The sequence below is a fragment of the Anomaloglossus baeobatrachus genome, chromosome 1 (genome assembly GCF_048569485.1).
Source record: "Anomaloglossus baeobatrachus isolate aAnoBae1 chromosome 1, aAnoBae1.hap1, whole genome shotgun sequence".
Classification (NCBI taxonomy): domain Eukaryota; kingdom Metazoa; phylum Chordata; class Amphibia; order Anura; family Aromobatidae; genus Anomaloglossus; species Anomaloglossus baeobatrachus.
In genome coordinates, this window is record NC_134353.1 from 46910102 (window position 1) to 46925352 (window position 15251).

Genomic DNA, 15251 nt, shown 5'->3' on the forward strand with positions numbered 1-15251 from the left:
AGAATGCTCAGATGACGAGTCTCTTGGCACCGACATCCTGCTGCTCTCTCTGTTCCAGGAACTTTTTTTGCAGAGTCCTGGTGTCTCTGCGCCAATCTCCGCCTTTACATCCTGTTACTCCCAGGGGCGGAGCTCCGGCTTTCTGCCCTTTTGATTGGGATGATGGCACAGCTGTTGTTTTTAGGCGCCAAAATGGTGGGCAAGATGGCGGCAAAATGGCGGCAATTCAAACAGACAGTCACAGCACAGTTTGGGTCAGTTCTGGAAGGTGCATGTCACCCGGTTTAATGGGTCCAGTCCTTAACCTGTCCATGAAGTCAGAAAGATTTAGAGTTGTGCCGCCCCTGCGCAGACCGGGGTGCTCGGACCCGGGGTGGTCGTGGCTCGAGGGGTCCGGACCCGGGCTCGGCAAACACTCCAATCCTTGAAAGGGGATTATTTACAGGGGAGAAGCTCGTGACACCACCTGTGGGTTGTGGTAATGGGAGTATCACTGCTGCTCGAAGGAGTACCGGGGCAGATGCTGTGGAGCAGCAAGGTGTCAGTCCCTCCACAGGTAGGGAAGGCTCCGGACTCTGGGGTTTTGGTGGATATTTGAGAGCGCAGGGTGCAGGGGAACCAGGGTACTCACTGTCGGTAGTCATAGCACTGGATGAGGATTATAAAGTAGACTCTCACACTGAAGATAAACCAAAGACTCTGTGCATCACAGCTACTACGGGGGAGACAGTTCAGGTGTCCGCTTCCACCGATGTCACTTGGTAATCCGGAGCCACCTCCATGCACAATTTGGTTCTCTGTTGTGGCCCCTCATATTCAAGCTGTTGGGGCCCCGCTCACTTTATTTAGTGTAGCTATGCTCTTGATGGCTGGCACTTGGGATTTTAGTGGGCTGCATTACTGAAAATCCCTATCCTCCGAGGTATGCTGTCGCCTTCAATCTCTGAGCTCTTGGGGAAGTTCATAAAGAGACTCTCCCTCCCAGGTTAATTATCAGGACGTTGAACTGGCTCCTTGCCTAGGGTCCTGTACCCCGTCATGCTCGGTACTGGTCAGTTCTTTTGTGTTTCTGATGCCAACAGTCCTCCTAGACTATGTCCGTCGCACCCTTTCCAATGTCACTGCCACCGGTCCCCGACTCCTCTGGTCCCGGACCACCATCTGCGACCCAACCTCGGTATAGCTCCCTGGGAGCTACCACTCCAGCTCCTCACTCTTTGAGGGCTCTCACTCAACTGCCTCTTATTCACTCCCACCAGTCTGCCTGACCCCTAGGTGGGTGGCCTTATTTCGCTTAACTAACTCACTGGTGTGTCTGCAGGTCATGATGTGAGGTGTGATTAGGATTTGTGCTGATTGTAGTGACACTGGTTTCTTAGGAACCTGGAACCATGGGGGGTAGGCCCTGCACCCTGGGTTACAGGATTGCAGTACCCTGTGGCACTGTAACATACTCAGGAGTGCCACATGAGCAATGCAAGTCAATGGGGAAAACTCGCAATGTAATGAGTAACCGGAATTCCGCACTAGTCGCTACTCTCACAAATAGAATGGCATTCGGGTTACTCGTTACTTTGTAAGTTTCTCCCCATTGACTTGCATTGCACATGCTATTCGGAACGAATTTCGCGAGTATTAGACAGTACTCGTTATGAGTATAGCGTGTACGAATGGTTAGATACTCGGCTCAACGCTAGTACCATGACAAACACACAGAACATAAGAAAGACACCAGAGTCACTACAAGAAAAATAAGACTGTAAACCCATTACTGATGACTCCCGGACCTGGTCTAGATTTTTACAAGGTGCAGATGTTATTTTTTTTGTATATAAAAAATTGATTGAAAAAAGATATATAGAGATGATTCAAGCATATTGCTCCATTTTAGCATGATAATAACTGCAAATAAACAAAGAAACAATTATCTACAACAAGAAGCAAGAGAAACTTTTCGATAGTCTTCATTTTTCTATAAAAAGTAGCAGTAATTATCTAGGGAAAAGTCCAGACAACTCATCAGTAGTAGTGTGCTGCAGGAAAGATATGCTTGAGGGATCAGGGGCATTGACCCAAGGGACCTTGCTGAGTGGCATGAAATAGTGACAGTTGGCAGCTGTAGGCAAAGTGGTCCTCGAACACGAACTATGTGCCATGAAAAGTGATGCAAAATCAACCGTAGAGTCCTGAGGGAGAAAGAGTGTGGAGGGAAGAGGGAGCGAGAGACTAGAAATTACTGGGGAAGGGAGGGTTCACATACTTTCTGACTTCTGGAGATATTGTCATTACTCGTTTCATCTTCTTACTTCAGTCATGTACAATATGACACAAACTGAAAATGTACACCATGCATTAAATATTATACCTTAAATGTTCAATACATCAGTAATTGGTCTTTAATGTTAGTTCTTCTCAATGGCTAAAAAGGACATTTCTCTATTTTGAAAATATTTCGGAAAACTTTGAATTAATTCATCCAAATTTAAACGAAATTAGAAAAAAAGAGGTGCTTATTATTTGTAACACGCATTAACTATAAAGGCTGCATTACACGTTACAATTTATTGTGCGATCACATTTGTGATCGCCCCCGCCCCCGTCGTTTGTGCGGCACGGGCAATTTGTTGCCCGTGTCGCACAATGTCGTAACCCCCGTCACACGTACTTACCTCCCGGATGACCTCGCTGTGGGCGGCGAACATCCACTTCCTGAAGGGGGAGGGACGTTCGGCGTCACCACGACGTCTCACAGCGGCTGGCCAATAGAAGCGGAGGGGCGGAGATGAGCGGGACGTAAACATCCCACCCACCTCCTTCCTTCTGCATTGCCGGCGGGACGCAGGTAGGCTGTGTTCATCGTTCCCGGGGTGTCACATGGAGCGACGTGGAACATTGAACAACCGGACGTTCGATTTTTAGAAAATGAGCGACGTGTCAACGAGCAACGATAAGGTGAGTATTTTTGCTCGATCACAGTCGCTAGTAGCTGTCCCACGCTACGATATATCAAACGATGCTGGATGTGCATCACTTACGTTATGACCCCGACGACATATTGTTAGATATATCGTACCGTGTAAAGCCCGCTTAAGGTACTAAAGTTGGGAATGACTTGCGGTTATATAGTCCAGACTATCTAGTTTCCGGCAGTTGCAATAGACCTGATTTATAGCAAATGTATCCCCACTCTCTAGTAATGATTGCTGTGTCCACACTTTGCATTTCTACCTGCGTTCTAGCTGCGTTTTGTACTGCAGCGTTTTCATGCCAAAAGGCATGTGTTTTGATTTTCAAGCAAAGTCTAAGGGGTGCTTCACACATAGCGAGATCGCTACCGAAATCGCTGCTACGGCACAGTTTTTGTGACGCAGCAGTGACCTCATTAGCGATCTCGCTGTGTGTGACACTGAGCAGCGATCTGGCCCCTGCTGCGAGATCGCTGCTCGTTACACACAGCCCTGGTTCGTTTTCTTCAAAGGCGCTCTCCCGCTGTGACACACAGATCGCTGTGTGTGACAGCGAGAGAGCGACGAAATGAAGCGAGCAGGGAGCAGGAGCTGGCATCTGGCAGCTGTGGTAAGCTGTAACCAGGGTAAACATCGTGTAACCAAGGTGGTTACCCGATATTTACCTTAGTTACCAGCCTCCGCAGCTCTCACGCTGCCTGTGCTGCCGGCGTCGGCTCTCTGCACAAGTAGCTGCAGTACACATCGGGTCAATTAACCCGATGTGTACTGTAGCTAGGAGAGCAAGGAGCCAGCGCTAAGCAGTGTGCGCGGCTCCCTGCTCTCGCGGTTATGATCGCTGCTTCGGCTGCTGTGTTTGACAGCTAAGCAGCGATCATAACAGCGACTTACAAGGTCGCTGTTACGTCACAGAAAATGGTGACGTAACAGCGACCTCGTTGTTGCTGTCGCTTAGTGTGAACCAGCCCTAAGGGAAATGGGGATTTCTTGTCCGCACTTTGCAGTTCTAAACGCTGCGTTTAATTTGCATAATTTTGGGCAAAAACTCAGCGTTCAAAGAAGCAGCATGTCAATTGTTTTTGCCATTTGGGCTGCGTTTTGATAACATTGAAGTCAATGAGAAGTTGCCAAAAGCAAGCAACATCAAAATTCCAGCGTTTTACATGCTTTTTAGCTGCAGAAAACATGCGTTTATGACATCAAAATAATGGAATGATATGTCCCTTTACACACACACATAGTCCGACAATTAAATTAATGAAAAATATTTATTTATTGTTATTTTAGCCATAATTAGTATAAAACTGCTATAATTATATTAAATATAACTAATTTCGTTATGATTTCAAACATTATATTTATTTTCCTTTTTTTTCCTTTTTTCATAGAGTTTATATGTTAAAACTGTATTTAGTAGTGTCTTTGTAATCAAAACTCATCTGACTTTAAGCAGTGGAAATGCAAGTAAAAAGCGCTAAAAACGCGGCAAAACGTGGTAAAAACGCACGCGTATTTACCGCGTTCTCGTGGTCAAAAGCAACTTTGGTAAAAAAACATTTCTGCGAAAGGATGCGTTTAGAACTGCAACTACCTCGACGCAAAGTGCGGACATAGCCTTAAGGCCGCTTTACACGCTACGACATCGCTAGCAATTGCTAGCGATGTCGAGCGCGAAAGCACCCACCCCATTGTACATGCGATATCGTGTGATCGCTGCCGCAGTGAACATTATCGCTACGGCAGCATCACACGCACATACCTGCGCTGCAACGTCGCTGTGACCGGCAAACCGCCTCCTTTCTAAGGGGGTGGTTCGTTCAGCGTCACAGCGACGTCACAGCAGCGTCACTGAACCGCCACCCAATAGAAGCGGAGATGAGCGGGACGTAACCCGCCCACCTCCTTCCTTCCTCATTGCGGGCGAGCGCAGGTAAGGTGAGGTTCCTCGTTCCTGTGGTGTCACACATAGCGATGTATGCTGCCGCAGGAGCGACGAACTACTTCGTACACCGAGCAGCAGCGATATTCGAGAAAAGGGGGGCATGTCACTGATGAGCGATTTTGACCGTTTTTGCGACGATTCAAAATCGCTCATAGGTGTCACACGCAAAGACATCGCTAAAGCGACCGGATGTGCGTCACAAATTCCGTGACTCCAACGCGATCGCTTGAGCGATGTCGCAACGTGTAAAGCGGCCTTTAGACTACATCCACTAATTAGGCATGCTTATAATGTATTTCCCAACATTTGTAACTGCTCTATTCGAGTAACAAGTATAATGTAAGTCTATGGGGAACCCAAACATTTTTCTGGCTGACTCCGGTAGAGCGCAGGGGAGGCCAGAAAAATGCTGGTAAGTAAACTAATAATAATAAAAAAAAAAAACATAGGGTCATCATCAGAGCTGCCTGCTCAGTGCTGCGCTCAGCATGTAGTCACTTGGCACCTGTAAATAGCTGTATTTTATTGCTATTCACAGTCCCTGGAGTTGGAGTCCTGGATAATGGATTATGTTGGAGCTGCAGGGAACATTTTTTTTAAGACATTGGTGGAGTCTTGTGTAAGAAAGCCCTAACACTAATCCTGATCCAGTTTAACATCAATTATTAGTGATAAGAAAGCAGAAAAGTGCTCAGGTGCTCGGTACTCAAATTGAGCATGTCAAACACTTGAAAATGCTCAACTTGAACACCAAGCACCATAGGAATCAATGGGTGACGCAAGCATATTTTTTCTGAGTTCACGTTTTGTTACCTGTTCTGACACAGCCCCTGGCCACCTCCTATACCATTACCTATATGCAACACGTAGCAAACATTGCCCGGCAACCTCCGTTCCAATTTCCAGGCCACCACAGTCCATATCATCCAGGTGCAGCTGGAATCTCCTGATAACTTCCGTTCCATGTGCACCATCCAAATGTTCCACCCTGCCAAAGTAACTATATGAATAGTTCTGCTTTATCCCCATTCCGGAAGAGAGAAATTTGTTTACCAGAATGGAGACTCTAGCAGACCTAATTGTACAGTTTCTTTGGCCTGGGGGAATATTTGGATGGTATACACGGAATGGACGTTGACGAGCAATACCACCTGCACCCAAATGATAGGGACTGTGATGGTGGGGAAGACAGAACGGAAATTGCAAAGCGATGTCTACTGCCTACTTCACATGGATGATGGGGACTGTGGTGGCTGGGGTGTTTGTCAAGAAAGGTAACAGAAAGAGAAGGTGAGCATTTAGCTCAAGTATCCAAATTACTTGATTGAGCACCAAGCGTTCCAATCATCCCGATGTTCGATTGAGTACCTAGCAGTGCCGAGCATGCTGGCTCATTACTATCAGTTGCCCATCATTTAGCTTGTCTAATTTTACAAATACTTCATTGTACCATATCCTGTCTTGGTTTCTTCAGCTAGACACATATCTCTATTACAGTACCAGGGTCCCAGTTTTGTCTGATCTCTCCTATGGCTGTTATCTAAATATGAGTATTTTCAAAAATTAATTAGGTTCTAAGTTTTAACTTAGCAATAGGTTATTCAAGGAGCAGACCATGCTCTCTACAGTCCCTGACAGAAGTTCTGTCGCTGATCCATGTTATGCAAATAAAAGCTTATAACCTTACTTTAAATTCATCCATTGGCTTCATAAATTACTCTTTTGGAAGCTGAAACCCTCCCCAATTTGGTTTAGGTTATAAAAATAAAGTTGCTGTAAAGCTAAATATTGATCATTTAATGAACACAGAAAGGTCAGATTTTGGCAAGACAAACGTTTTGTCACCTTGTCATATAATACACCCAATCCTAGTTTACATCCTCACCTGTGCTCACTAAATGATTAGTGGGTGTATATAAAAAGAAAGACCCAGACCTTCACTTGAACTGCAACTTGACCTCTGACAACATGCCAAAAATCCACCCTGCGACCAAAGCCTTGATTATCAAGAGGCTGAAGACCAGATCCACTGCAGAGGTGGCTGGCACCTTTAATGTGTCTCAGTGTCAAGTACAAATAATTAAAAAAAGATTTGAAGAGACTGGAGATGTTTTTGACAAGCCCAGGTCCGGCAGACCCCGCAAGACAACTGCTCAGGAGGAACATTTGTTGGTTAGAAAATTCAAAGCAAGCCCCTCTTCCACTGCAGCAGAGCTCTGAAACGGCTGGTCACTTCAAGTCCTTGTGTCAACTACAACAGTTTGTAGGATTCTGTCTCGAAATGGCCTCCATGGTCGAATCAGTGCCCAGAAGCCAGCACTAAACTAAGGCAATTAAAAAACCATGTGGCATTTGCCAAGTCGCACAGCCTGCTAAACAGATGGACGCTGAATAAGTGGCAGAAGGAGGATTTCTCTGATGAATCTTCAGTTGAATTACACCACAGCCACCGCAAATACGTCAGGAGACCTACTGAAGCCCATATGGATCCAGAAAACAGTTACGTTTGGTGGTGGAATGATCATGGTCTGGGGTTACATTCAGTATGGTGGTGTGCGAAACGTTTGCAAAGTGGAAGGCAATATCAATAGCCTAAAATATCAAGAAGTATTAGCTACCTCTTACATTCCCAATCATAAAAGGGGTCAAATTCTGCAGCAGGATGGTGCTCCATCTCATACATCCATCTCTACAACAAAGTTCCTCCTGGCAAAGAAGATCAAGGTGCTCAAGGACCGGCCAGCCCAGTCATCAGACATGAACATCATTGAACGTGTTTGGGGTAGGATGAAAGAGGAAGCTTGGAAGACAAAACCAAAGAATCTAGATGAACTCTGGGAGGCATGTAAGACTGCATTCTCTGTTATTCCTGATGACTTCATCAATAAATTGTATGAATCATTGTTGTACCGCATGGATGCAGTCCTCCAAGCTCATGGAAGTCACACAAAATATTAAATATGGCTCTAATAGCACCACAACTTCATTCACCAATGTTATGCAACATTTCCTTGTATTGGAAGTTAATTACTTGCTTGAATTTCACATTACTTTCTGTGGACGACAAAACTTTTGTCTTGTCAAAATCTGATCTTTCTGTGTTCATTAAATGATCAATATTTCAGCTTTGCAGCAACTTTATTTTCATAAACTAAACCAAATTTGGGAGGGTTTCAGCTTTCAAAAGAGTAATTTATGAAACCAATGGATGAATTTAACCCCTTAACGACCGCGGGCAGTAATATTACATCCTAGCGGTCATAGTGTTACTGCCCGCGATCTGCCGCCGGCAGCATGCCGCAATCGGCACACATCTCAGCTGATTTTCACAGCTGAGATGTGTGCCTGCTAGGCACGAGCAGAATCGTTATCTGCTCGTGCCGTTTAACCCCTTAAATGGCGCTGTCAATATGTGACAGCACCATTAAAATGGCATATGCGGTAAACATTTACTTACTGCCCGATACCGGAAAGGTCATTGTTCGTTAATAGTGGGGTTTGGTTTAATATATCCATTAGTATCGTATCATCAGATCTTAAAGGAAACCTGTCACTAGTTTTGGGGCCCATAAGCTGCGGCCACTACCACTGGGCTCTTATATATATACAGCATTCTAATATGCTGTATATAAGAGCCCAGGCTGCTGTGTAGTACATAAAAATCACTTTATAATACTTACCTAAACGGTCGGTTCGGTGCAGAATGGTCAAATGGATGTCTCCGTTCTCCGGGTGCGGCGCCTCCTCTTTCAGCCATTTTTGTCATCCTTCTTTTGAAGCCGGGTGCATAATGTCATGCACACTTGCTGGCATTGAGGTCCCGTGCAGGTGCACTTTGATCTGCCCTGAGCAGGGCAGATCAAAGTATTGTAGTGCGCCTGTGCGGGACCGGCGAATGTGTATGATGTAGGACGCGTCATGTGTACCACCTCAGCGTCAGCAGCCAAGACTGCTCGGATCCGGATCTGCGGTGGCTCGAAAAGTCTCCGGACCAGGGAGGGGTCGCGCGGTCACTCGAAATTAAAGGGGGTATTTACAGGGGGTTTTGTGTTTAGAGTTCGTGACGCCACCCACGGTGTGTGGTAAGGTGGAATACCACCGCTGCTGTTGGGAGCGCCAGGTGGCGATGGGATGGCAGCTAGGTGTTTAACCCCTCCATGGGTAGGGGAATGCCCCGGGGCTCGGTGATGGCAATAAGGGAATGCCGTTGGGAGGAAAGGGATCACCACGTACTCACTCAGTCCAATAACGCTGACACCGACAACTTGTAAACCGAAATTCTGAGCACCGCTGCAGCAGGGAGGGAGCACATCTGGATCCCGTGCCCTTTGGTGTCGCTTGTTAGCCTGTGACCTTTTCCTTGGCACTGTATTTGCTGGTTGGACCTTGTAGTGTAGAACTAGTCGGGGCCCGCTCGCCTGTATGGCTAACGGAGTGAGCTTGCTCTCAGAGTTCACACTTGGGAATTGCTGGACTGTGTATTTATAAAGTCCTATCCCCCTCGTTGCGCTAGTACCCCGATTTTGGAGCGGGTGGAGAACGAAACTTGAAGACTTCGCCCTCGTCGGGTAAATTACCAGGACGCTTGAAGCTACTTCCCGGCCTAGGGTCCACGTACCCCGCCGTGCCCTGGCCCCTGCCTGGAGATGGCTCAAGGCCGCCGGCTGCATTCCTCGGCAGTTCCGTGCCCCTTGGCATGATCCCCTGCGACTGGGGTTCCAGCTCCTACCAGGCCCAGACTAACGTCTGCCACCTAGTAAAGACAAGGAGCCCAGCTCCTGACCTCCTCCGACTGACCTCTCTCCTTAAGAGTCACCACACGACTGAACTGCTCCTGACGCTCCTGACCCTCCCTTACCAACCCCCCAAGTGGGCGACCCTATTCCCTTCAGGCTACCCATTGGTGTGTCTGGTGGGTGTGGTGAAGAGTGTTTCTCGGGTTTTAATTAGCTCATTGTTAGCAACACCAAAGGCCAGGGACCCGTAATCAAGGAGGAGGTGGGCATCATGGAGAAGGGCAGGTTGCACAATATCCTGTGACGACCGATAAGCCAGGGCGTCACACATGCACACAGGCGTCAGAAGGAGGACGAAGATGGCTGAAAGAGGAGGCACCGGCACCAGAGAAAGGAGACGCCCATATGACCTAACTTCACCGCAGCGACCGTTTAGGTAAGTATTATAAAGTGATGTTTACGTTCTACAGTTGCCTGGACCTTTATATACAACATGTTAGAATGCTGTATATAAAAGCCCAGTGGTGCTGGCTGGTTCGCCCCGGGATAAGGGGTACTCAGATCCGGGCCACAGGGTCACTTCTGTGGCTATCACGGTGGCGTGACCCGGTCTGTGATCCCAGGCTCCACAGTAAGAGGGGGATTAGGTAAGGGAGATTGTCCGTGACGCCACCCGGGGTGTGCGGTGAGGTAACAGAGCACCGCCGCTGCCGGATAATGGATCCCGGGGATGCTGGTGGGAGCAAGGTGGTGATTTCCCTCCACAGGTAGGGTGCTGGTGACCCGGGACCCCGGTGAGGTTGGTGCACGGAGGAGATGGAGACCGTCTGAGAGCTGTGCGCCCGGTTGGACCGGGGGATGTTGTTACTCACAGTTTGCTTTGCAAGGAAATTTACACAGTCAGGAATTAACCAGAAATTGCCGGTGTCCGCAGCCTTCAGTACAAAGGGTGTTGTAGTCCCACACACGGTGCAGCAGCCCCTGTTCTTCCCCTGCAGCCAGGTGCCTCTTTCTCCACTCTTTCTCTTTCTTTCCTCCTCAGCCAGGAATGGGGAGTCCACTCCCCTGCAGTGATCCGGGATCTCTTTCGATACCGGCGGGCCACTACCCTGCCCCAGTCACCTCAAGTCCCTTCCTCACTAACAACCTGTCCCGGCCCTTTTGGAGCACGCTTCTGTAGCAGCCCGGGAGCTACAACTCCAGGCTCCTCTCCTCTCCCTCTCTCCACACACTCTGTTCCAGCCCCTCCCCTGCTGCTCTGTTTTGCTCTTACACTGGGGGGTGTGTGTCTGTCCTGCTGCACCGGTGTGGGATCAGGTTACCAAAGAGGAGAATGACCTGCTCTTTGCTGGATTTCTGCAGGTCTGTGACACCCTGGTTTTGCCAGGGCGTCACACACTCCCTTGGTAAAACACAGCCCGTCCTCAGGCTGTCTGGGCATCGACCTTTATTGTAACGGGAAAAAGAAAGTGCACACATTACAACTATACATCTTCCCACATCGGGATGTACGTTTACTAAAACTTTAACTATCCTGCCACCCCCCCACCTGCTGTGCAGATGGCCTCCTCCGGGAACTTGAGGACGCTCAACAGGGGTGACAGTCCATAAAACAGTCAACTTTAAACTTGCGGGTAGCCATCCATGCTCCGATACCACTGCTGCTGCCGCCACTCCCAGTACGGGGCACGGGTTCCGTGCTCTGCCTCCTGCTTAGGAGCCAGGCCCACTCGGATGCCCTCGGCGCCGGCTTCAACCGACCTCGCTAACTGCCGAGAGCCCCATTGCTCAGTGGCCTGCTCCTCCTCTCTGCAGGTGCACTCCGGCTGCTCCACAGCCAGGACGGGGTACCTGGGAGCGGCAGGCGCCGCATCTGAGGCAGACTTCCAATCGGGTGCCAGCTCCGTTGTGGCCGGGCGGACTGCCGGAGCCGACGTCATCACCGTTGCTGCCGGGAAAACTGCCGGAGCCGGGTGAGATGTCATCGGGGTTGCGGCTACTGCTTGTCCAGGAACGGAATTAGGCAAAGTCCTGGCGTCCCTGCCTTTACAGTCCTGGTCACATGAACTGCAGTTCCTTCCTACTGCTCCCTCTTGGTACTCGGGAGCAGTCCTTCTAGCGACTTTTAAAGTTTTCCTTTCGCTTCCGGTCCTCCAGAGCTTCGCTTCCGCCCACGTTTTCAGGAGGCGGAGCCTTTCTTTCGCGCCCGCCGCGCGGGGAAGAAGGTGCCAAGCTGTTGTTTTTGGCGCCTAAAATGGCGGCTAAAATGGCAGACTTCGGGATTTTTCCTCAGCGGGACGCCGCTGACGGATGGGACAAGGCACACTTCCACCGGTAAATGGATGGGTTCGATCCTGTTCGTGACGCCAAGTTGTCGCGGGCGGGGAGGGAACCGTCGCTGCTGCGCTCTTGCTAGAGCTCGGGTCCGGCGCTGCTGCGATGGCTGCTCGGTGGCTCGAGCGGTGGGCCGAATCCGGGGACTCGAGTAGCGCTCCTCGCCCGTGAGTGAAAGGGGTGATGTTTTTTTTTGGGGATTTAGTCCGTGACGCCACCCACAGGTTGTGGTGAAGGTGGGCACCACCGCTGCTGGTGACGGGGATCCCGGGAGTGATGGCAGCGAGCAGCTGGGAGGTTGTTTCCCCCTCCGTGGGTAGGGGTTGGTGTTCCCGGGGCCTGGTGATGTGACGGGGCGGCAGGGTCGGTGAGGTGCAGGGTCACAGGGACAGCGCAGCGCAGTTCCGGATGGCACTGGTGTACTCACTCAGCAACAGATGCACGCAAAGTCTCTGGTAAACCAAATGGCTGGATGGACGGGTCCCGCAGCCGGCTGCTGTGGCTTCTCCCGGACAGTTGGCGGTGGCTGCCTTTCCCTGCACCCTTGTGTATGTTCGGTCCCGATGGGTCCCCACCAGTAACCCGCTCCCCAGCGTTTATATGTGCCGGAGGAGCCCTTTTGACCGCAGGCTCTGGCCCTTGGAACTCTAGCTGTGGCGGTAGCTGTATTTCCTTCCACTGGTCGGACATTTGCCTTCTATCGGGTCTTGGCTGTTAGGAAACCCCTGGGGTTCTGGTCACTGACGGATTTGACCTTTTTAACGGCGACTCCAAGCCTGGTCGGGGTCCGCAGGCCCTGCCGGTGTGTGCTGGCTCCACTTTGCTCCCTGGTTTGGTACCGGCGGGCCACTGCCCGTCCCCAGTCCTACGGTTCCACGTTGATCTGCCTCTCCTGCAGACGACCACCACCGTCTGCCAACCTTGCTGTCAGTGCCTTGGCCACACACCCAGACACCAGCAGTAGCTCTGCACACTTCCACTGCTCAACACTATCTCTCTCCACTCACTTCACTCGAGCTCTGCCCGAGCTTAACTGACTACTGCTTCCTGCCTCCAGGACTGTGAACTCCTCAGTGGGTGGGGCCAACCGCCTTGCTCCACCCCACCTGGTGTGGACATCAGCCCCTGGAGGGAGGCAACAAGGGTTTTGTGTTTGGCTGGTGTGCCTGTCTCGGTGTGGGGGTGCGTGTTGTAGTACCTGTGATGACCTGGCTAGTCCAGGGCGCTACATGGCTGCAGCTTATAGGCATGTTCCCTTTAACTATCGACTGTCATTATTCTACCTAAATCGAACAACGGATTGATTCTAAACCTGGCTTCCATCCGCCATGAATTCTAAAGAATTTCGGCTGAAAGTGTATGCGAGGGCTCCATGCAGATTTGTGTTTACAGACAGTTTACCGCAGTCAGTTTTTAGAATGCCGTTCACAGTTCTGCAGCCCGGAATATGTGGCTTGTTTTGGATATTAATTGTACGTGTGCCTCAGGAGTCCGTGAGTCAAAGAAAACTGCATCTCATTACCACTCCAGCCCTGCTTAGGAAGCTTACAGGACATTGCAGCTCACTATCACTTCTACCTATTTAATAAAAATAAGCAATAAACAAAATGTAAATGTTTCTCTGGATGGCGGAGCAAGTGTACAATCTCCTCTCTCCCTGGCGAGGCGTCAGCAGCAGTATCAGTCAGTATCATGTATCAGGGATCCCAGCAGGGCACATCATGAGCGCACAGTTTCCCGCTGTTTGCTGCTTTTAACAGTACAACTCCGAAGCTTACTTTGCTTATATCCTGAGTTTATTTAGTTGCCAAAGTTGCACAGCAACATTTATAGCAGACGCAATGCACAACAACTTTTTTTCTATTACCCTCAAAATGACCATGACTATAAGGACCTTAATGACCCGCCAATTTTTTTTAATTTTTCTCTCTCCACCTATTGTTAGCCATAACGTTTTTACATTTTTATTTTTTCCATGTGGGATTCATTCTAATATATTTTAGAGCTGTTTTGGGGTATGCCCTGGGATATCAGGTCGTCACAGGGTATTGTGCAATCTGCCCTTCTGCACGGTATTGGCATCCTCCTTGGTTACGGATCCCAGTCCTCCGGTGTTGTAAAGAACAGAGCCAATCAAAATCTTAAAAACACTCTGCATCACACCCACCAGACACACCATTGGAGGGGCCTGAAGGGAATAGGGCCACCCACTTGGGGGGTTGGTAGGGAAGAGTCAGAAGTGTTAGGAGCAGTGAAGGAGAGTGAAGTGTTGGAGAGGAAGGAGAGAGGAGGTCAGGAGCAGGGCTCCCTGTAGAATACTAGGTGGCAGACGTTGGTCTGGGCCTGGTAGGAGCTGGAACCCCAGTCACAGGGGATCGTGTCAAGGGGCACGGATCTGCCGAGTAGGGCAGATGGTGGCCTTGAGCCATCTCCGGGCAGGGGCCATTGCACGACGGGGTACGTGGACCCTAGGACGGGAAGTAGCTTCACGCATCCTGGTAATTTACCCAACGGGGGTGAAGTCTTCAAGATTCATCCCCCACCCGCTCCAAAATCGAGGTACTAGAGCAACGATGGGATAGGACTTTCCCAAAGCAAGGTCCAGAAAATCCCAAGCGTGAACCCTGAGAGCAAGCTCAGTCCGTTATCCATACGAGTGAGCGGGACCCGACTAGTTCCACACTACAGGGTCCATATAGTGAAAAAGTTGCTACGGAAAAGGTCACAGGCTAACAAGCAACACCAAGGGCACGAATCCACGCGTGCTCCCTCCCTGCTGCAGTGGTGCTCAGAATTCTGGTTTACAAGTTGTCGGTGTCAGTATTCTTGGACTGAGTGAGTACGCATAAACCCTTTTCCTTCCAACAGCACCCCTTCATAACCATCACCGGGCCCCGGGGCAAAACCCCCTACCCACGGAGGGGTTAAACACCTTGCTGTCATACCACTGCCACCGGTTGCTCCCCAACAGCAGCGGTGGTACTCCATCTTACCACGCACCGTGGGTGGCGTCACAAACTCCTAAACCCCCTTGTATATACCCCTCTTTTAAATTCGATTGTCCGCACGACCCCCGGGTCCAGAGACCCCTAGAGCCACCATGGTGCCGGATCCGAGCGGCTCGTCTGCTGACACGGGGGTGGTACAGGCTACATTTGCATTATTGTCTAATGTATATAATTTGTTGGTGACAGATAATAAGAAAAGCAAATGTATTATATATTTTCTTACCTATTTAAGTTTCACATTAAATAACATGTTGAATAAATTATC